Consider the following 19,527-nt stretch of genomic DNA (forward strand, 5'->3'; position numbering starts at 1 on the left):
AACCGTGCTGTTCTGCATAACTTGCAGTTTATGAAAGTTGGCTTGTGAATTGCCTGTGCGAAAGTCATTGCAATAAATTCAACTTAGAATCCACAATTGCCCTAAATAAAAGACAGCAGGTAGTGGCAGAGAGGTAAGGTCTAATGTGTCTGAATGGTCCAAGATAATATGTCCAAGAAAATCTAAGCTGGTTGATATGAGGCGTCATAGAGAGTTCACAATCAAAGATGAATCCTAATGTTAACTTTGTCAGCTACTAATGGTGCAGCAGAGATCGCGAAAGAGCAGTAGTGGGTGTCTAAATTCTTAATGCGTTGACTGGTACCAAGGATACGCAGCTCAGTCTTTGCGTTGTTGAGTGCAAGAGAGGCGATAGCCATCCATGCCTGAATATTGATTGATTAGTTAATTATTATGCGCCTATACACAAGTGTTTCAAGGCGCAACCGGCAAGGGAGGGGGAGCAAGGGGAAGACAAAACAAACGATTTTACTAGGCCTAGTCTCATTTAGATTGTGAAAGTACACATCAAGAAGTGCAAGGGAGAGGGTACAGAGTGAAGTGCATCCAGAGCAGCAGGACTCGGAGTTAAGTGCAAAGAAAGCTGGGGCTACAGGCAGCAGCCCAGCCAGGTAGTGCAAGGTAAGCCAGGCGGCAGTGCAAGGTGGGCCAGGCGGCAAGTACGGTGGGACTGGTCAGTGGCGAGGGGGCTTGTGACCTGCAAGACTCAGGACACCAAGCAGCCAGTCAGCAGATGGATGAACGAGCAAGGGTAGGTTATAAGGGGAGATGGAATGAGAAAGAGGAGGAGTAAAGGAAGGTATCGAGGAGCTTTGTGAACTAAAGGAGGTCCGGCTCCAGGCAGAGAGAGCCAGAATAGACTTGACTGATTGCCAAGGAGTCCTCATCATAATCACCAGATAGTTACAACAGTATCTGGTTATCATCAGCGTAATTAGTTTAGCTCATACCGATGTAGTCAAAAAGATCAAACGGGGGATGAGTATAGATGTTGTAAAGAGTGGGGGGTAAACAAGATCCCTGGGGAACGCCGCAATCAAAAGTATTAGTAGATGCAGAAGCATCATCAGCAAAGACTTTGGCTTGTTTATTGGAAAGAAATTAATTGACCCAGGCAGATGGAGAAAAGTTGGCAAAAACAGCAAGGCGATCAACCAGGTTGAAAGCGCTGATAAGTCCAGTAGCATGAGGAGTGCAAAAGTGCTGAATCTACAAGTAGGCCAGTCTATCAAGAATCTTAAGCAGAAATGGGATGCAGGTAAAGGGCCTGTAGCTGGAAGAGATTAGTGGATCAAGAGATTCTTTAAGAGAGGAGTGATCCATGTCTGTTTAGGATCACAAGGTACAAAAGCTGCATCAAAAGAAGTATTAATAATGTTGGTAATAAGAGGTATTAATGGATCAGCGCAGGATTTAACAATAGAAGTAGGACAGGGCGGATTCCAAGATGGCCCTCGCACGATGAGGATGTGTGTGTGGAGCGCTCCGTTTGCAAGGATGCTGCAATTTGCAAAAATGAAAGGCTGTAAGGTTGTGGCATTTCCACTAATTTGAGGGGACTGGTCAGTTGTGAACTGTGTGGACTTCCGCTTGCCGTCTTGTGCTCCCAGGCTCCTGGCCGTCCAAGGCAGTGGGTGTGGCAGCCCGGGCAGAGAAGTGTAACCAGTGCTGGCGGCCTGGATTTGCGGGGGGATCTACATATCCGGTACTATCTGCAGGTCCTTAATGGGGTCGGGGGTCGCAACTAAGCTAAATAATGGAGGGTCACGGAAGCTGCAACCCCCTGGTTCGGAGGCCGTGGAGACGGTCAGTCTGGCGCAGCAGTGTTGAGAGGCATGTTCCTGGACCTAGAAGATTCAGTAATAAGTGCCACCATCTCGACCCCTTTTCATATACAGGTTTCAGGCTGACCTTGTGTGGCCCGGAAGATCGGAGCACCTGTGTGTGTTGGTGACAGCCTAAACAAAGGTGGATTCCGCAGCGGTCAGTGCTGGGGGGTTAGGGGGGTGGCGGGTGTCTGAGATCTGCGGTGTGTAGCAACATCCGGGAAGCAGGCAAAAGTATAGTAAACTACATTATCTTTTGCCGGATTCTGGTAAAGGGCTACAGTGGAGCTAACCGGTGCATGGAGGGAGTGTTGTGAGGCACTTGCCCTCCTTTTAATGTTGAATGGATCTCTCTTTACGATTTGAAAGTGCACTATAGAACACTAGAATAGTTCTTCGAACCAGATGGTAGAAATGAACACCCTTCCCACCACCCCATAAGGATGGCGCTCAGGTATTTACATTTAAGTGAAATGTTGGAGGAGTGACAGTTTCTCTGCACCTCGTTTGGGTGGCCATTTGACATCTGGCAGAAGGACTCTGAGGCACATAAATAGAAGCTGCTGCTAGGTGCTTTGTTTTTCTGAGGCAAGACATCAGATATAAGGATTCAGGCACATGCCAGGTGGCAGAAGGAAGCAGACCCTGAATGGGCAGCCCCACCTTCCTCAAAACAGAAACTCGCTGGAAAGGTTTCTGGCCAGGCGCTCAGAGAAAACACTACTGACTGATTCAAGCGTGATCCAGCCAACACAAGCCTCTTCCACCAAAGGTTTGGAATTGGCAGCTTCCAAGGAAGATTTCACCAAAGGTTTCCATGATGTTCAGGACAAGTTCTCCGACTCATTCCAAGCAGAGTTTGCCACATTCACCACCGAAATAAGACATTCCTTTGCGGACTTTAGCAAAGAAATGTCCTCTTTCGGTGTTAGAGTGGACTACAATGAGCGAGCAATTCTGGAACTAGTAGAGGACACTAAGCTACTGGATGTTTCTCTTGAGGAACTTGTTCGGATCACACACACAACTTGGAAATTCAATATGAAGACCTAGAAAATCGTTATAGACGTTCTAACATCCAGATAAAAAAACTCCCTGAATCAGTGCTGGATTCAGACTTGAAGGATGCTGTAACGCAGATTTGTACAGGTCTTATAGCAACAGAAGAGGATATAAACATTCCACTAGATCGAATTCACAGGACGGGTCCGAAGAGGATGGAACCGGGATCTCGCCCCTGAGATGTACTGGCTGCCTGTGAATTATATCCGCAAAAAGGAACAAATACTGAAAGCGGCATGGACAGCTACTCCGATCACGTACAATGGGGCCTCGATCCAATTGTACCAGGATCCATATTTGGTGACTCTTCAAAAGCGAAGAGATATGTAACCGGTGGTGAAAACTCTTCAGACATGTGGAGTAAGATATAGATGGACTTTCCCGTTTGGCCTACTTTTCTCATTAGAGAGAAGAGAGCATAGGATAACCTCTAGAGAAGCAGGAATGGTGCTGTTTCAAATTGAGGATGAAGTAATTCCAAGTGGGTCAGAGGGAGCGGAAGCTGTGCTGGAACAATGTCCTAAGCAACACAAGCTGGGGGAGTGGTCGCTATCAGAGCGGCAGAGAAGGAAACCCAAAGGAGTGTGATTGGTAGACTGGAGAGCTCTCCTGAGGGGGCCTAATCTTAAAGCTTCAAAGCCAGACGCTTGAGAGTGAAACATTTGGGAACTGCCACAGATGAGGAGCAGACAAAGTTTGACTTAGCAGGAACGGAGTGCGACATCCCGGAATCGGTCCTTTTAGGCAATGGATGGGGGTGTTATGTCATCCTGCACCTAGCCCTGGGAAAGTTGGCTGCTCGCAGGCCGCTGTATTTCCCCCCCCCCGAGTAACAATAGGTTCTGTGACTCACACAGGGGACTTTTTTGGGGGGATGGGATGGGGGAAAGTTGGGGGGTTGGCAATTGAGGGGTTGGGGGAGGGTTCCCGATGTGCTGGGGAGGTTTTGCAGTATATATGTGGAATAAGGTACATGCCCGATGCCTCTATGTTCATGTGTTGATCGTACTTTCAATTCAAGTATCTATCATTGAATGTTAGGGCTTAATACCCCTGTCAACCGTAACAAGCTGGAAGGGTTTGTTGAGGCGCTACCAACCGGATTTTGTGGCGCTCCAGGAATCACACATTTTGAGGGCTGACGGGGGGCAAATTACGCCTATCCCACTATCCTTTGATTTTACAGGTGAATGCAGAAGGGAAGGGTTCCGGTGTACTTATAGCTATGGCTGCAGGTGCTCAAGCTAAAGTGTTGTGTACTAAGGCCCATAAGGAGGGAAGATATTTATTTTGTTGATACAGATGGGCTCCATTATGCCGACAGTGGCTACAGTACATCCTCCAAACACAGGGCAGGAAGGTTTTTTAAAATGTGTTCTAGGGCAGCTGGAATCATTTAGGGAGGGGGAGATAATATGAATAGGAGACTTCAATCTGGCATGGGACCCTGCCCGAGATCGTAGTACAAAGACCTGTTTCGACCAGGCTCCCCCGTCCGCTCAGCTACAACAAAAATGTGCACAATTGTCCCTTGTGAATGCGTGGTTGGTTCTTAGAGGGACTGAAAAAGGTTACACATTTTACTCGCGTGGGTCGCTCATTCTCACAAATAGATTATGTTTGGATGCCCATCTCATTGTTGGGTAGTATTCACCAAATTATGATCCATGCTAGCTTTATCGGATCATGCGCAAATAACGTTGGAGCTGTGCAAGAAAGTCAGAGGCTCTGGGTATGGAGATTTACATCAGAACTAATACAAGACCAAGTAAGCAGGGAGAAATTGGCATCGCAAATTAAGGAGTTTTTTTTAGTTAAACCCTATTGGGAAAACAGCGATAAATGTTACAAGGCGACCTTGAGGGGAGTGTTGACTGTGGAGGAGGCAAATAGATGGAAGCAGAAAATAGCGTTCGAGTTAGAATTAGAGGACCTTTGAAAGATATGGAAACTAATGCTGGCCCAACTATTCAAAAAGCGTTTAGGGCAGCAGCTGGCAGGCTTCATCTGTCTCAGACTAAGAAGGCTGAAAGGTCCCTACTTTTGCTTAAACAGAATAACTATATTAAGGCTAATAAGACAGATCATCTCCTAGCTAATCAACTCCATCAGAGAACGGCCTCCCGTATTGTGCAAAATATCCGGCTCCCCTCTGGGGATCGGATTAATGAAACACCCATATATTAACGTAATTCCATGTATTTTACACAGAATTGTACCAGTTGGAATTTCCCCGATTTGCAACTTCAGCAGGAATATCTGGACTCAGTTACCCTTCCTTGTCTCACGCTTATGGATAGGGAGCGCCTCAAACTCAATATTACTCAAGAGGAGGTTGTGCAAGTTATTCGCGACCTCACGTTAAATAAAGCACCTGGTCCGTACAGATTTCAGCAAGTTTTTTCAAAACATAATGTGATATATTAGCTCCTAAATTGACTAAGTTATATAATTCGTACGCAACTTCGGGCAAAATCTCTCCCACCATGCAGGAGTCAAAAATGGTGGTGTTCCCCAAACCAGGCAAGGACCCGACAAACTGTGGGTCATATCGTCCGATAGCACTGATGAATGTAGATGCTAAAATGTACCCCAAAGTCTTGTCAAACAGAATAGAAGAGTGACTCCCCTTCTTAATACACAGAGACCAAACCGGTTCCAGCAAGGGTGGGCAGACACACGATAATATTCGCAGTTTGTCATATACTTGAGAAAATTGTAAAGAAAAAGATCCCAGCGGTCCTCGTCTATCGATGCCGAAAAAGCCTTTGATCAGGTCGAAAGGTCGTTTCTTTTTCTTACCCTTGCAAAGATGGGCTTTGGCCCCAAATTCATAGACAAAATTTGGGTAAATTATAAACAGCCGGTAAGCAAGACCATCGATAAATGGTTGCTTGTCTTTGGCCATTTGCTTACACCGTGGGACCAAACAGGGCTGCCCTTTATCTCTATCTTCAGCAGAGGAACTGGCGTTAAGGTCAGGCATGCACTTTGTGTGGGCACAGGGGTGGATTACACTGTTAGAGGTGAGGATAACTCCTACGATTGATGGGTTGTCTGAAGCCAATTACTCCCCTCTGCTGAAAGGCATTATGGCACAACTGTGTGGTTCCCTCACCATTTCCTGGTTGGGCAGGATTAATTCAATGAAAATCGTAATACTCCCAAAAGCTTCATATGTGTTTCAGGCATTACCCATCCGGGTTCCCCTAGCGTTATTTCAGAAGCTTCATGGTGCAATTTTGAAGTTTATATGGAATAACGAACTCCCAGCGAACATTAGCTTTAAGTACGCTAATGATTCCTACGGAGGAGAGTTGGTTGGGTCTTCCAAACTTTATGAAATACTACCATGCTGCGCAAATCAGGGTCCTTCACCGGGGTGAAAAGATGGATACAGATGGAGAGGCGTTGGGAGGTCATTGTCTTGGGGATAAACTTTGGATGCCTAAACCAGACAGACCTTCGAATATGCATGCAAGGGTGATTATGAGCTTGGACAAGGAAGTCTGGGATACTACCATTAAGAAATACCAATTGACGACTTTTCCTTCTCCCCTTACGCCCCTATTTTATAACCCCCAATTCACTCCAGTCTTGAACCCAAAGCATTTACCGAGTGGAAACAGGCGGACTGTCTGAGGGTGAGAGATAGATTTCAAGGGAATGACCCCAAATCCTTTCAACAATGTAAACAAAATTTCAGTTTATGGGAAACAAGTCTGTTTCAATACTTTCAGGTTAGACACTGGATCCTTGCCTCACCTTTTGAAAAATATGTAACATCTAACCCAGGGAATGGGCTTTGATTTCAAATGTTTACAAATGAATGGTAGATGATGCCGGGAAGTACTCAATTAGATCTAAATATTGTTGACATCATACACTTGGGGAGGAATTGCCAGAGGGAGATTGGGGTTTCTTATGGAAAGCAGTTGCCAGAATTACCAGGTCACTCCAAATCAGAGAATTGTGGTACAAGATATTCGCCTAAAGAAAATGAAGCCCTATGTTTCAGATAAATGTTGGGAGTGTGGGGGGTGGGGGGTGGGGGGACTGGAATCATGTTTGGTGGAGCTTCCTTGTTTTGGCCCCATATTGGGAAGAGGTTAATAAATGTATGGTGCAGATCTTTGGCTTGTTTAATGGTGATACTGGAGGAACACTTCCGAAAGACCCCCAAATATGTTTCAAAAGAACAAGTTACTCTCTTACCTGATAACGTTCTTTCGATGGGATGGTCCGACGACGTATTCCATATCTATGACATGTAATCACCACAGCTGTGCTGCTTCGGAAAATCTTCGGCGTCTGCGTCGATACGCCGCCCTCAAGGGCCTCCTCTGACGGCCGACGTCACTGGATGTTAGAAGTAGGACGCACAACGCCCGTAGCCTCAGTTGTAGTTTTTTTCCCCAGAACGTGTGGCACCAGCCTTCTGCCAGTCTGACACACAAAGCCTTGCGGAAACGTAAGCTCCAATCGCATAAGAAATTCTGTAGCGGGGAAGGCAGGGTGGGAGCGATATGGAATACGTCGTCAGACCATACCATCGAAAGAACGTTACCAGGTAAGAGAGTAACTTGTTCTTCGAGGGGATTGGGTCCTCCTACGTATTCCATAGCTATGACAGACACCCAGAGCAGTACCAATGCAAGGAGGTGGGAAAAAAATTTAGAAAACAGAAATTTAGAATGCCAAATCAAATTGCGGAGTAAAGGACCGCCTTGCCCGAGGCCAGATCCTGCCCACGGATGGAATCGAGGGAGTAGTGATGTACAAAAGTATGTAGCGAAGCCCAGGTGGCTGCATCACAGATGTTACGAATAGGAACACCCCTCTGTAGGGCAGTAGAGGCAGCCATACCCCTGGTAGAATAGGCCTGCAAGTCGACCGTTGGGTCCTTACCCGCCAAGCGGTAACACTCAGAGATAGCCAAAACAATCCAGCGAGACAAATTCTGTTTCGTCACAGCTTGTCCCAAACACTTTCCAGCGTAACCAATGAAGAGTTGATCTTCCACTCTGACCCGGGACATGCGTGAAATATAAAAGCTTAACGCTCTCCTAGGATCAAGCCTATGGCGCCCCTCCTCTTCCTTACCAGGATGTGGAGGAGGATAAAACGCTGGAAGAACAACCTTCTGGCCTAAATGAAATTCCGACACCACCTTCGGAAGAAAGGAAGGACGAACTCGAAGGACAACCCTGTCCTTATGAAACACAGTGAAGGGTGGCTTAACTGAAAGTGCCTGCAACTCACTCACTCTGCGAGCGGAAGTGACCGCAACTAAAAATACAGTTTTAAGAGTGAACAGTCTCAAAAGGCATGAATGCAAAGGCTCAAACGGAGCACCCATCAGAAACTTGAGAACAAGGTTCAAATCCCAACCGGGCACCTGGAAAGGTGACACAGGGAACACATTAGTGAGCCCTTTCAGAAACTGAGAAATTAAAGGAATCTTAAAATAGGAACACTCTTCAGACGAGCCCTTAAATATGGACAGCGCCGCCAGGTAACCTTTAACGGTACCCACTTGGGAGCCCCTGTGGGCCAAAGAAAGCAAAAAAGCCAGAACCATGGCAATGTCACATGCAAAAGGATCCACATTCTTAACCCTGCACCAGTCGCAGAACGTACGCCAACGGAACAGGGACTTTGTTGCGGGCCGTCTGGCCGAGAGCAACACCTCCATCACGTCTTCAGGGAGGTCCCAATCCTTATACCTCAACATTTCAGAAACCAAGCGTGTAGGTTAAGGGATCTGACCTCTGGATGGAGAACCTGACCCCCCGCACCCTGTGAGAGCAGATCGTCTCGGTAGGGAAGACGACGTGGAGGGCAGATGGACAAGTCGAGAAGGTCCGGGTACCACGTCCTCTGGGCCCACGCCGGAGCAATGAGGATCATCCGGGAACCGAACCTCTGTAACCTCTGCAGTACTTGCGGGTTGACGGGGACTGGAGGAAACGCATCCAGCAGTGGGAATGACCACTCCACCACAAACGCGTCTCCTAAGGCTCCTTTTGGAGGAATTCCCGCGAGCAGAACCTCTCGCACTTCCGGTTGACACTGGAGGCGAAGAGATCCACTTGAGGGGTCCCCCAAAGGGCAAAGATCTCCAGGAGAATCTCCTGAGCCAACTCCCACTCGTGAGAGATCGCGCTCTGCCTGCTCAGAGCGTCCGCCGTCTCGTTTTCGTCTCCGGCCAGATGAACTGCCGAGATCAAAACTTCCTGCTGGATTGCCCAGAACCAGAGCTGCATCGCCTCCCTGCACAGAGGAAGTGATCCTGCCCCCCCCCTTTTTGTTGAGGTAGTGCATGGCCACTGTGTTATCCGTCAGGATCAGGACATTCTTCCCTCGCACAGTCGGCAGAAAAGCCTTCAGGACTAGCCTGACGGCCCTCAGCTCCAACAGATTGATATGGAGTGTGGACTCCGACGGAGACCAACGACCGCTGACTGTCAACTCATTGGCATGAGCTCCCCATCCCGTGAGGGATGCGTCCGTCACGATCGTCACCTCCGGCCAGGGTAGCCAAAATGGAACCCCCTTCATCAGATTGTCTGCGACGGCCCACCACAGAAGGTCCTGGGCGACCGAGGACGGCACCTGAACAGGGTCCGACAACCTGCCGGAGGACAGACCACTGGAGCTTGAGTGCCCATTGCAAAGATCTCATCCGCAACCTGGCCTCTGGCACCAGAAGAATGCAGGATGCCATGAGGCCGAGCGATCTCAAGAACTCGAACGCTGGGAGACTCTGGGCAAGCTGAAACTTGTGCACCATCTGCTGAATGTGATGAGCCCTCACCTGGGGAGGAAAACACTACCCCAGGGACGTGTCGAGCACAGCTCCGATGTACTGGAGCCTCCGAGTTGGTGTCAAATGGGACTTCAAGTTGAGGGAGAAGCCCAGCTTGTGGAGGGAGTGGCAGGTGACTGACAGATGATCCAGGACTTGCTCGGGAGAGCGCACCCTGATCAACCAATCATCCAGGTACGGTTAGACGTGAATCCCCTTTCCTGAGGTGCGCTGCCACCACTACCATGAGCTGGTTGAAGACCCTCGGGGCGGAGGTCAATCCGAACGGCAGGACCCGAAACTGAAAGTGCGAGTCGCCAACCGCAAACCTCAGGTACTTCTTGTGCTTTGGATGTATCGGCACATGAAAATAAGCGTCCTTGAGGTCGAAAGACACCAACCAGTCCTGAAGTTGAAGGACCTGGAAGACTTGAGAGAGAGTAACCATCTTGAACTTGTCGTTCCTGAGGAGTTTGTTCATGATGGGTCTCAAACCCAGTCTTTCTTGGAAATCAAAAAATAAGGGGAATACCATCCCTTGTTCCTCTCCGCTACAGGCACCAGTTCTATGGCGCCTTTCTCCAGCAGGGATTGAATTTCCTGCGCAAGGAGCGGATCCAGACTCTTCAAAGAGAGATTCCCCGGTGGATTGTCTTAAGGCCTCTGCTGGAAAGGAAGACAGCAGCCGTGGGTTATGATCTCTAGAACCCAAACATCTGAAGTAATGGTGCGCCGCTCTGCAAGATGCTGCGCCAGCCTTCCCCCAACCGGTGAACCATGGGACATGGCCTCATGACTGAGCTGAAGCGGCGTTGCCTGCAGGCAACAGCCCGAGCGGCCTTGGCACCTCGAGTACCTTGTTTTCCACCTCTGGCACTCCTACGGTGGCCCCTTTGACTAGCAGCTCCTCTCGCTTTACCAAAGGATGAGTAATAACGAAAGGAACCTCCCCTCCATTGCTGTCCCCTAGGACGAAAAGGCGGAGGTTGGCGAACTGCATCGCCCAACGACTTCGCTGCAGCTTTGGAGGTCTGCAACCTCTCAAGGCTCTCGTCAGACTTGCTGCCAAAAATATGTTCCCCGTCAAAGGGCATGTTGAGGAGCCGGGCCTGCACATCAGGAGCAAACCCCGACTTCCGCAACCACCAAACCTGCGTATCACGGTGCTCGCCGCCATGGACCGGATGACGCAATCTGCCATGTCCAAACGGCCTCACACATCGCATCCTTGCCATCCTGAACCATGGCAAGGAAACCATCCCGTTCGTCCCCTTTGGGAATATGTTCAGCCGCTAAGGAAACACAGTTCCACAGAGTGTGCATGAAACGTGACAAGGCACATACAGAGTTGGCTGCCTGAAGCGCCATACCCCCGTGAAGAAAACACTTTCTTCGCCCAGCCGTCAAAACGCTTGTCGTCCCTATCAGGGGGGATGGTAGGATACGACGCCTGCTTTGCCGGGGCTGTCGCCGCCTGCACCACCAAACTCTCCGGAGTGGGGTGCTTGGTCAAGTAGCAGGGGTCGCTACTGGCTGGGCGGTATTTTCGTGGCAAAGACTTGCCCACTGCCGGGAGACTCTCCGGAGCAGTCCAAGCCGCTGCCACCCTCCTCTGTAGAGCCATATGGAACGACAGTACCGGGTCAGTTGGTGGACCTTGGTCGAGGATATCCGTAAGGGGACATAAGGCGCCGGTACGGTGAGTCGGCAAGAGTGCCAGGCTCAGGCCTACAAAACTCCACCTCCGGAGAGGTGTCCAGCCCACTGGCATCGTGCAGGAACTGCCGCAGGTCCTCAATCTGGCTATGGCCTGCGAGAATCTCGTCTGGCACTGTATCAGGAACCATGCCATCATCAGAGCCCTCATCCACCTCTGAAATAAACTCAAGATGACGGTAAGAAGGCACAGAATGTGGAACAAAGCCATGCTTGACCTTGGCCAGAGCCTTTCTAGGGGGTTCCACCGAGCCCCGGGGTACCCCTGTCGAAACAGCCTCGAAAGGCGTCGAGTGAATCGGCGTCGACGCTGAACGCGGCGCCGACAGCATCGATGACGTCGACACAGGCCTCGAGGCCAGAGCCCTGAGCGTGTCCCTCGACAGCCTGGGCGCCGATGGTGTCGACTTCTTCGGAGGCCGGGCCTCGAAAGAGTCTGTCGACAACCTCGGCGCCACCGGCGTCGACGTCTTCCCCAAAGACACCACAGGTGCACACGGGCTCGAGCACGTCGAGGACCGGGACCGGGCATGACAATAACGATTCCCCTTGTCCGAGTGGGACCTCTCCTGCGAATCGTGCCGACCACCCGAGCCCGAAGGCGTGCAAGCAGTGTCTCTCGACCGATCACGACCGACCCCACTCGGAGGCGCGGACGGACCAGTGCCCTGCGATTCGAGAATCGCTAAAATTTTCTTCCGAAGGAAGCCCATTCCTCCGGCGTCGCATGCTTGGTGGGATAAGCGAGCTGCCAACGGGCGGTGTCCTCGGATGAGAACAGGGAAGGTGACCGATGATGGTGCTTCTGGGAGTGCCTCGAAGATGCAGAGGAGTGGCGGGACCGACTCCGGGACCGTGACCCACTGGACTTCTGATGACGATGTGGAGAGTCGCCCCTCAAATCGTCCGTCGAAAGCCCCGCAGAACTCGACTTCCATGGCTTGGACACCTTACCTACCGACAACTTCTTCTTGCGCTCCCGCAAGGCTTTGGACGTGAGCGACTGGCAGTCGACACAGTCATCCGTGTCATGGGCCTCCCTGAGGCACCAGAGGCAGGCATTGTGCGAGTCAGTCACTGACATCTTGGACTCACAGTCCCCACACTTCTTAAAGCCCGGACGCGGGGTGGAAGACGAGGTAGACATCTTCACGAAGAATATACTTCACAATACAAACAGGTTCGAAGAACCGAGAAAGAACAGAAACTCCAAAGAGTCGAGGTGCGCCGAGATCTCCGAAGCGAACACGTTCGCAGAAAAAACGGAACTGAAGCTACGGGCGTCGTTCCTCCTACTTATAACATCCAGTGACGCTGGCCGTCGGAGGAGGTCCTCGAGGGTGGCGTATTGACATCATTGACGCAGGACGCAGACGCCGAAGATTTTCCGAAGCAGCACAGCTGTGGTGATTACATGTCAGATATGGAATACGTCAGAGGACCCAATCCCCTTGAAGCAATTGTTATGTTACAGTTGGCAGCTTTGCTAGTGGTTGCCCAAAAGTGGAAGTCGAAAGATTCACCTCACATTAGAGATTGGCTCTCTAGGGTCTGGAGCTACCTTGGGTTCGGAATGGATAACGTACTCCATACAAGGGCAACAGGCTAACTTCAATAGAGACTGGAATATGGGGATGAACATTTTACATTAAGACCATAATGCTGTATACTGTCCTCAAAAGCTACGCATATTGGGAATTGCTTGATGGGGTATTGGAGTAGAGCGCTAGCTTTGACATCCGTGCCGAGTCTGCTAACGCAGGTTCGAATCCCGGCAGGGCCAAAATCAGCCTTTCATCCTTCCAAGGTCAATAATTGAGCACCACACACCGTGGGTAATAATAAGCAGCGCTCAGATACCTGAGGGTTCATAGCGCTATATAAGTGCCAAATTATTATTATCGGGTCAATTATGGGCTATGACTCACCTTGAAGAGTTATATAGGTAATACGCACATCGGGGAGGGGGCGGAGGAGTTGGGATGGTAGGGGGCGGGTTGTTTGGCGGGGAATAAATGTTTTGTTAATAAAGAAAATGTTAATAAAAAAAAGAATAAAAAAAAAAGAATTAGGGCAGGTGTCTCCATTACATGCTGTGGGCTTGAGGTTAATTTCACAGATTGTGTTTTCAGAGACATGACTAAAGACGAAATAGGGGACAACAGCTTCAGGCCGAATGATGGGACTGAAGCAGGCCTGCAAATTAAGTTATTTTGAACGTTAAGGCGTATCTGTAATTTGGCCATCATGGCCTCCTGAATCTTCTGGCACCAGGCATCATCCTTAACAATGCGGGTGTCCTGAGCATTTTTTTCCCTCAAGTTCTTTAAGGATGTCAAAAAGCTCCTAGGTGTCAGATTTGTCTGAGTTTATGCGTACATAGAACACAGTTCTTTTAGTCTCAATAATCGATTTTTATAATGTGCCGCAGCCACAGAGTACTGAGTACTGAGATGTATTCTCAGGAGATGGTTGCATACGCCAGCGGCTCTCAGCTATCCTTTTAGCCTAAAGCAGGATGATAATGTTTTCAAAAAACCATGATTTCACTTTGGATGGAGCAAGGGAATAGATAGAGGTAATAGCAAGGCAATAAAGAGACACGAGGTCAGAAACATTGGAAAGATCATTCATGTGATTTTGTTTAGGTTAAATAACAGAGGCAAAGGCCTCTGGTGTGATTTTCTTAAGGTTGCAGCAAGTTATGTTTTTTTAAGGAGACGAGGAGGAATACAGCAAAATGGAACATCCAGTCGAAAGAACGTTACCAGGGGTAAGTAACTTGTTCTTCTAATGGATTGTGTCCTCCCACGTAGTCCTCATCTATGATATCTCCTATTTCCAGCTTCAGATTTTTTTTTGTTTTTTGCCTGTGGGTGCTGTGCATCGATGCAGTCGACTCGATGTCCCTCGAGGGCCTCCGTCTTGAGGATGACGTCATCAAAGTTATATATGGAATGTGCAGCGCCCGTTGGCTTCAGTTCTGTTTTTTCGTGTTTTTCTTACGGTACAACTACGAGCATTGTGGTTTAGACCATACCAGATTCTGAATGAGCGTAAAGTGTAATTCACAGAAATTATACTGTGGGGTAGGCTGGGATGGGAAATGAGGAATATGTCGGAGGAACATCCAGTCGAATGAACATTAGCAGGGGTAAGTAACTTGTTCTTCAAATGGATTGCGTCTTCCCACGTATTCCTCATCTATGATAGACTCCCAAAGCAGTATTCGTTTTGGCAGAGGGAGTACGAATTTTGTAATCAAGGGTTGTTATGAACCGAATGAAGCACTGCTTTCCCCAAGCTTCCATCCTGGCTTAAGGTGTAATCAAGGCAGTAATGCTTTGTAAAAGTGTGAATGGTAGACCAAGTGGCTGCCTCACAAATATCTTTTATTGGAACCCCTCTCTGCAGAGCAGAAGAAGTAACCATGCCCCTAGTATAATGGGCTCTCAAGCCTTCTGGGGGATCTTTCCCTGCCAGTCTATAGCATTCAGTAATAGCTAATGTGATCCATCTGGAAAAGGTTTGTTTAGTTACAGCCTGTCCCAGTGTATGACCAGTATATACTATAAACAGTTGGTCATCTAGATGAAACTTTGACATTCTTAGAATGTAGAAACTTAGAGCCCTTCTTGGATCAAGTCTGTGCAACCTTTCCTCTTCCTTGCCAGGATGAGGTGGCGGATAAAAAGGTAGGTAATACTAACTTTTGTCCCAGATGAAAATCTAATATACTCTTAGGTAGGAATGAATGTTTGACCTTAAGCACGACCATGACCTTATAAAAAAAACAAAAAACATAAAAGGTGGTTTAGAAGATATTGCCTGTAACTCACTCTACGGGCTGATGTTACTACTAACAAGATGGTTTTGAATGCTAGTAGCCTTAAAGGACATGAATGGATTGGTTCATATGGTGCCTACATGAGAAATTTCTAAATAAGATTAAAGGTCCCAAATAGGACCTTAAAAAGGAGATGTAGGGAACACGCTAGTGAGTCCCTTCAGAAATTGTACTACCAAAGGAATTTTTAAATATGACGTTTCCTCAGATGAGCGCTTGAAGATGGAAAGCACCACTAAATAACCTTTAACGGTTCCAACCTGGTGACCCAGAATAGCCAAATGCAGCAGAAAAGATAACACCTCTGGCATTTTGCATAGAAAAGGATCCACATTATTATCCCTGCACCAGCTGCAGAATTTGTTTCAACGGCAGCGGTACAAAGACTTTGTTGCTGGCCTTCTGGCTGAAAGCAAGGTCTCCATTATTTTTGTTATTTTTTGGGGGGTTTTTAATAAAAAACTTTTACAAAAAATGTTTTAATACAAAACTGATCATGAGAACCGCCAACGGCGAAGCTCAGGTAACTTTCTGAGCAATTGAATTCAGAGTTCTATTGAGCTTCGCGGGATACGGTCGGAAGCGGCTGCTAGCAGGTTTCCCTGATAATCTGCTGCAGTGCGGCTTGACTGTCCGCTTTAGCTCGTTGGTTGCAAGGTGCTTTACTTCAACGTGACGAGGCTCGTGGCCCTGGAGCTTGTGCTGGCACGGAGGCGTTTGTGACTGCGGGATTGCGCTGACTGCGTCACTGCCCTTGCTTTATGGGTCCGCGGTCCCATGTAGCTGTGTGCGAGGGTGTCTGTCACTGTGGACTTTGAAGGGTTGAGCGAGGTGGAGAGCGGCGGAGCTCGGAACGTTGCAGGTAGTGGGCTGCTCCCGATGTGGTGTTGGTGGGAAATCCAGCGATTGAAGTTGATGGTGTGATGCTGGTGTGATTGCGATCCGGTTCCCGCGTCTTGGCACCGTTGCACAGTTAGGGTGTCAGTTGCTGCTGTGCGGTGAGTGGCGAGTCTGATAAAGACAGGGGCTCGCCCGGAACGCCACGTGCAGCAATTTCTATCTGCTCTCTATTGGCCTGTTTTGTAGTCCCCTGCTGTTTTCCTCTGGTGGCTGTGGGCTTCTTTGTTGTCCTGCCCAGTGGACCTATTGATTGGTACTGCTGTGCACAGACCTGCTCTGTGTGGGGCCCATTAGCTAAACTGGGAGACTGAATTAGGATTGTCACTAGGGCTACAGTGACAGTACCAAGTTGAAGGGTGCTTTTAAGGCCCAGGTTGGGGTGTGTTGGAGCTATTCACAACTTGTTCTCACGAGTTTCTAGGAGAGAGGACAATTTACCCAGATAAAGTAAGTGCAAACTAACCTCGATCTTCATACTGGTCAAGCTATTGACTCAGAATGCCTTCGGGGAAAAAGCCTGCACAAAGCAAATATAATTTATGCAAGACGAGGAAACAACTTGAGGCAGATGCCCTGCAGAGTGAAGAGATGGGAAGCATAAAGGAAAACAGTAAGAAGAATCCTAAAAAGCCCATCCTTCCTGGCCAAGGGGTAATCACTGGTTTCTTCCCCCCCCCCCAAACCCATACCAGAAATTGATTCCATGATTATCGAGGAACCTATACTTCCAGGAGCTGGAGGGGGAGAGCCAATGAGTTCTACAAACTTTGACGACATTGACAACAATTCGTTATTAGAACTCTGAGCATTCAGAGAGGGATGACCCTACAGATCCCCAGGCTGTCTGGAGACAATGGTTTGACACAGGGTATCAATCCTTCGGCCTCACCAGTTAGTGTTCTGGGCCATTCGGTTCCGATGAGCAGATTGTCTGCCTCCCCAAATATGGTAATGATCTCAATGGAGGATGTGCCGGACACGGAGGAAGAAGATCTTTCCTCTCCGTTCCCCGGGGCAAACGAATTAGAGATTCAATCTTCTGTGGCCTCTCCTCAATTTGCCCTAAAGATACTGCTCCAAATGACAGGGCGAATTCTAGCAAATACCAACTCACTGACCACGGCCCGGACATATGAAAACAATGAGGGAGCGGAGGCAGAAGTCAATTTATCTGAAGCCATTGTTATGGCGGATGAGATAAATAAGATACAAGATAAAGAAGCCTCTGTAATCATGGATCAGAGTATGGTGGTCTTCTTCTCCCATAAGCAATGCAAATTGCCGAAGAAGGTGCAAAAACAGGAAAATCTTCACACTGTGCCCTGCAGAGGGAGACTCAGCGAACATTGGTGGTCGTTCAAAGAAAGCCAAAAAAAAGGGCAGCCAGAGCCAAGAAAAAGTTTAGCTCTAGATATGGCTGTTTTTCCAGCTGGTTGATAACTGAATGCAATGGCTCCAATTGTTTGATGAATGGGACTTGGAATTGCTGAACGGTTATACTGTAAGTGATCATACCGGGACAACATACTTGGTCCAATGGGTCTTCCTGTAGTACACTCGATTACATATTCATGTGGGCAAAAATGCTTCTGGGTGTAGATGATATGATGGTCACTTCGAATAAATGGAGTCACCATACTGCACTCCGGTGTGAATTAAATATCCTACAAAGAGAACCTGAGAAGAGCAATATGGGTACAGTATACGTAAACAAAGCAGGCACAAGCATAAGGAGCTCTGCCAAGAATATAAATCAGGCAACAGAAGCTCTTGAGATTGAGAAATGGCCGTATTTACCAGATTTCAACGGCATGTCCATTGATTCAATAGAAAATTGGATCAATGTCTTCTCTAGCACTCATGCATCGGGCACTACTCGGCGGATGATTAGATAAGAGGGTGGGTTACTCTCGTTCAATAAGAAGATTAGAGATGCTAAGAGGGACTTGAGAAGGGACATGCGTATCAGCAAGAAAAGGTTTGGCCCTACAGAAGAATTATGGGTAATTTCGAGGAAAATTAAAAACAAATACAGAGCTAACATTAAAAACATACGATATGCTGAAAGAACTTTGTCACATCAGAAATGAGTACAGACCATCTGCTCTAAAAACTCTTGCAGTGTCTGGTCACTCCTAAGTGAAGCAAGGGCGGCTGTTAAGGGTCAACTCTGCTAACCCAATTAAAGCTGAGGAATGGGAACATTTTTTAGAGAATTGTAATGCCATCTTGCAGATAGATGAGAACTCCACCCCGAAAGCTACAATACCAATCGTACCTTTCGATATATCTTACACGGCCATAGTCAGTAAGATAAAGACTCTAAAATCATCTAGAGCCCCGGGACCCAACTGTCTAGCTAATATAGTCATCAAAAGTCAGCCCGAGTTTTGGGCTAGTTTGTTGGCTACATTATTTGAGAAGATAATGGCACAGGGGAAGATTCCAAGTTCTTGGCAGACTGCTGTGTTGATCCCTGTATTTAAAAAAGGCAACCGCTAGACCCAAATAATTACAGATTACTTTCCATGTTGGATACGTCAGGCAAACTGTTTGCGTCCCTGCTTCTCAAAGAGCTCCAGGGATGGGTAGACGAGGCTGATATTTTGTCTAAATTCCAATGTGGATTCAGAAGAGGCTACTCTACTTGCCATAATCTTATGGTCATGAATTTACAGAGATCGAGGTCCCGCAGAAGAGGTGAACCACTGTTATATGCACTCTACATTGATTTCAAAGCGGCCTTTGATACGGTTCCTAGAGAACGATTATGGTCAAAACTAGCCACCCTGGGTTACCCTGCTGGTATACTGTACTATCTCAGATTGCTGCACTATAATACCTCAGTTAGGTTGAAATTAGAACAAGAGGGGCATCTGACTGGTAAAGTGCAGCAGAATAGGGGGGTGAAACAGGGTTGTGTCACTGCCCCCCTGGTGTACAACCTCTACGTCCATGACATACCGGTGGCTATAACTGCTGCTTGCAATTGCCCTCCAAAAATCAGGGAAGCTGTCTGTTCTGTTTTGGCATACGCTGACGTTCTGGTTATTTTTGATAACACCATCAGTGGTCTGCATAGATCTGCCATGGCACTGTGGGAATATGCCACTTGTAATGGTCTCATCGTTAACCTTGACAAAACCAAGGTCTTGAGATTCACCAGTAAAAGAGTTTCTCGTGTTAACCTTATGGTGGGCAATGTCAAGATCCCTTACGCGCCACAATATCGCTATTTGGGAATGGACTTTGAGCCCAGAGGCGATTATGTGGCGTGTAAACATTCCCGTATTACGCGCGCATTAGGAAGTTTAAGACTAAATTTAAGTCCCATAAGGGAACTTGGA

The 19,527-nt window shown here is 48.1% G+C and overlaps 1 protein-coding gene across 2 annotated transcripts in view; it reads right to left on the reverse strand.

The window, feature by feature from the left end:
* DENND2D (DENN domain containing 2D) overlaps positions 1-19,527 on the reverse strand; it is a 964,922-nt gene that overhangs the window by 729,967 nt on the left and 215,428 nt on the right. The gene's annotated exons all lie outside the window — the stretch shown is intronic.

Source organism: Ambystoma mexicanum, chromosome 13, assembly GCF_040938575.1.
Source record: "Ambystoma mexicanum isolate Mex_15411 chromosome 13, UKY_AmexF1_1, whole genome shotgun sequence".
In the NCBI taxonomy this organism is placed as follows: Eukaryota; Metazoa; Chordata; class Amphibia; order Caudata; family Ambystomatidae; genus Ambystoma; species Ambystoma mexicanum.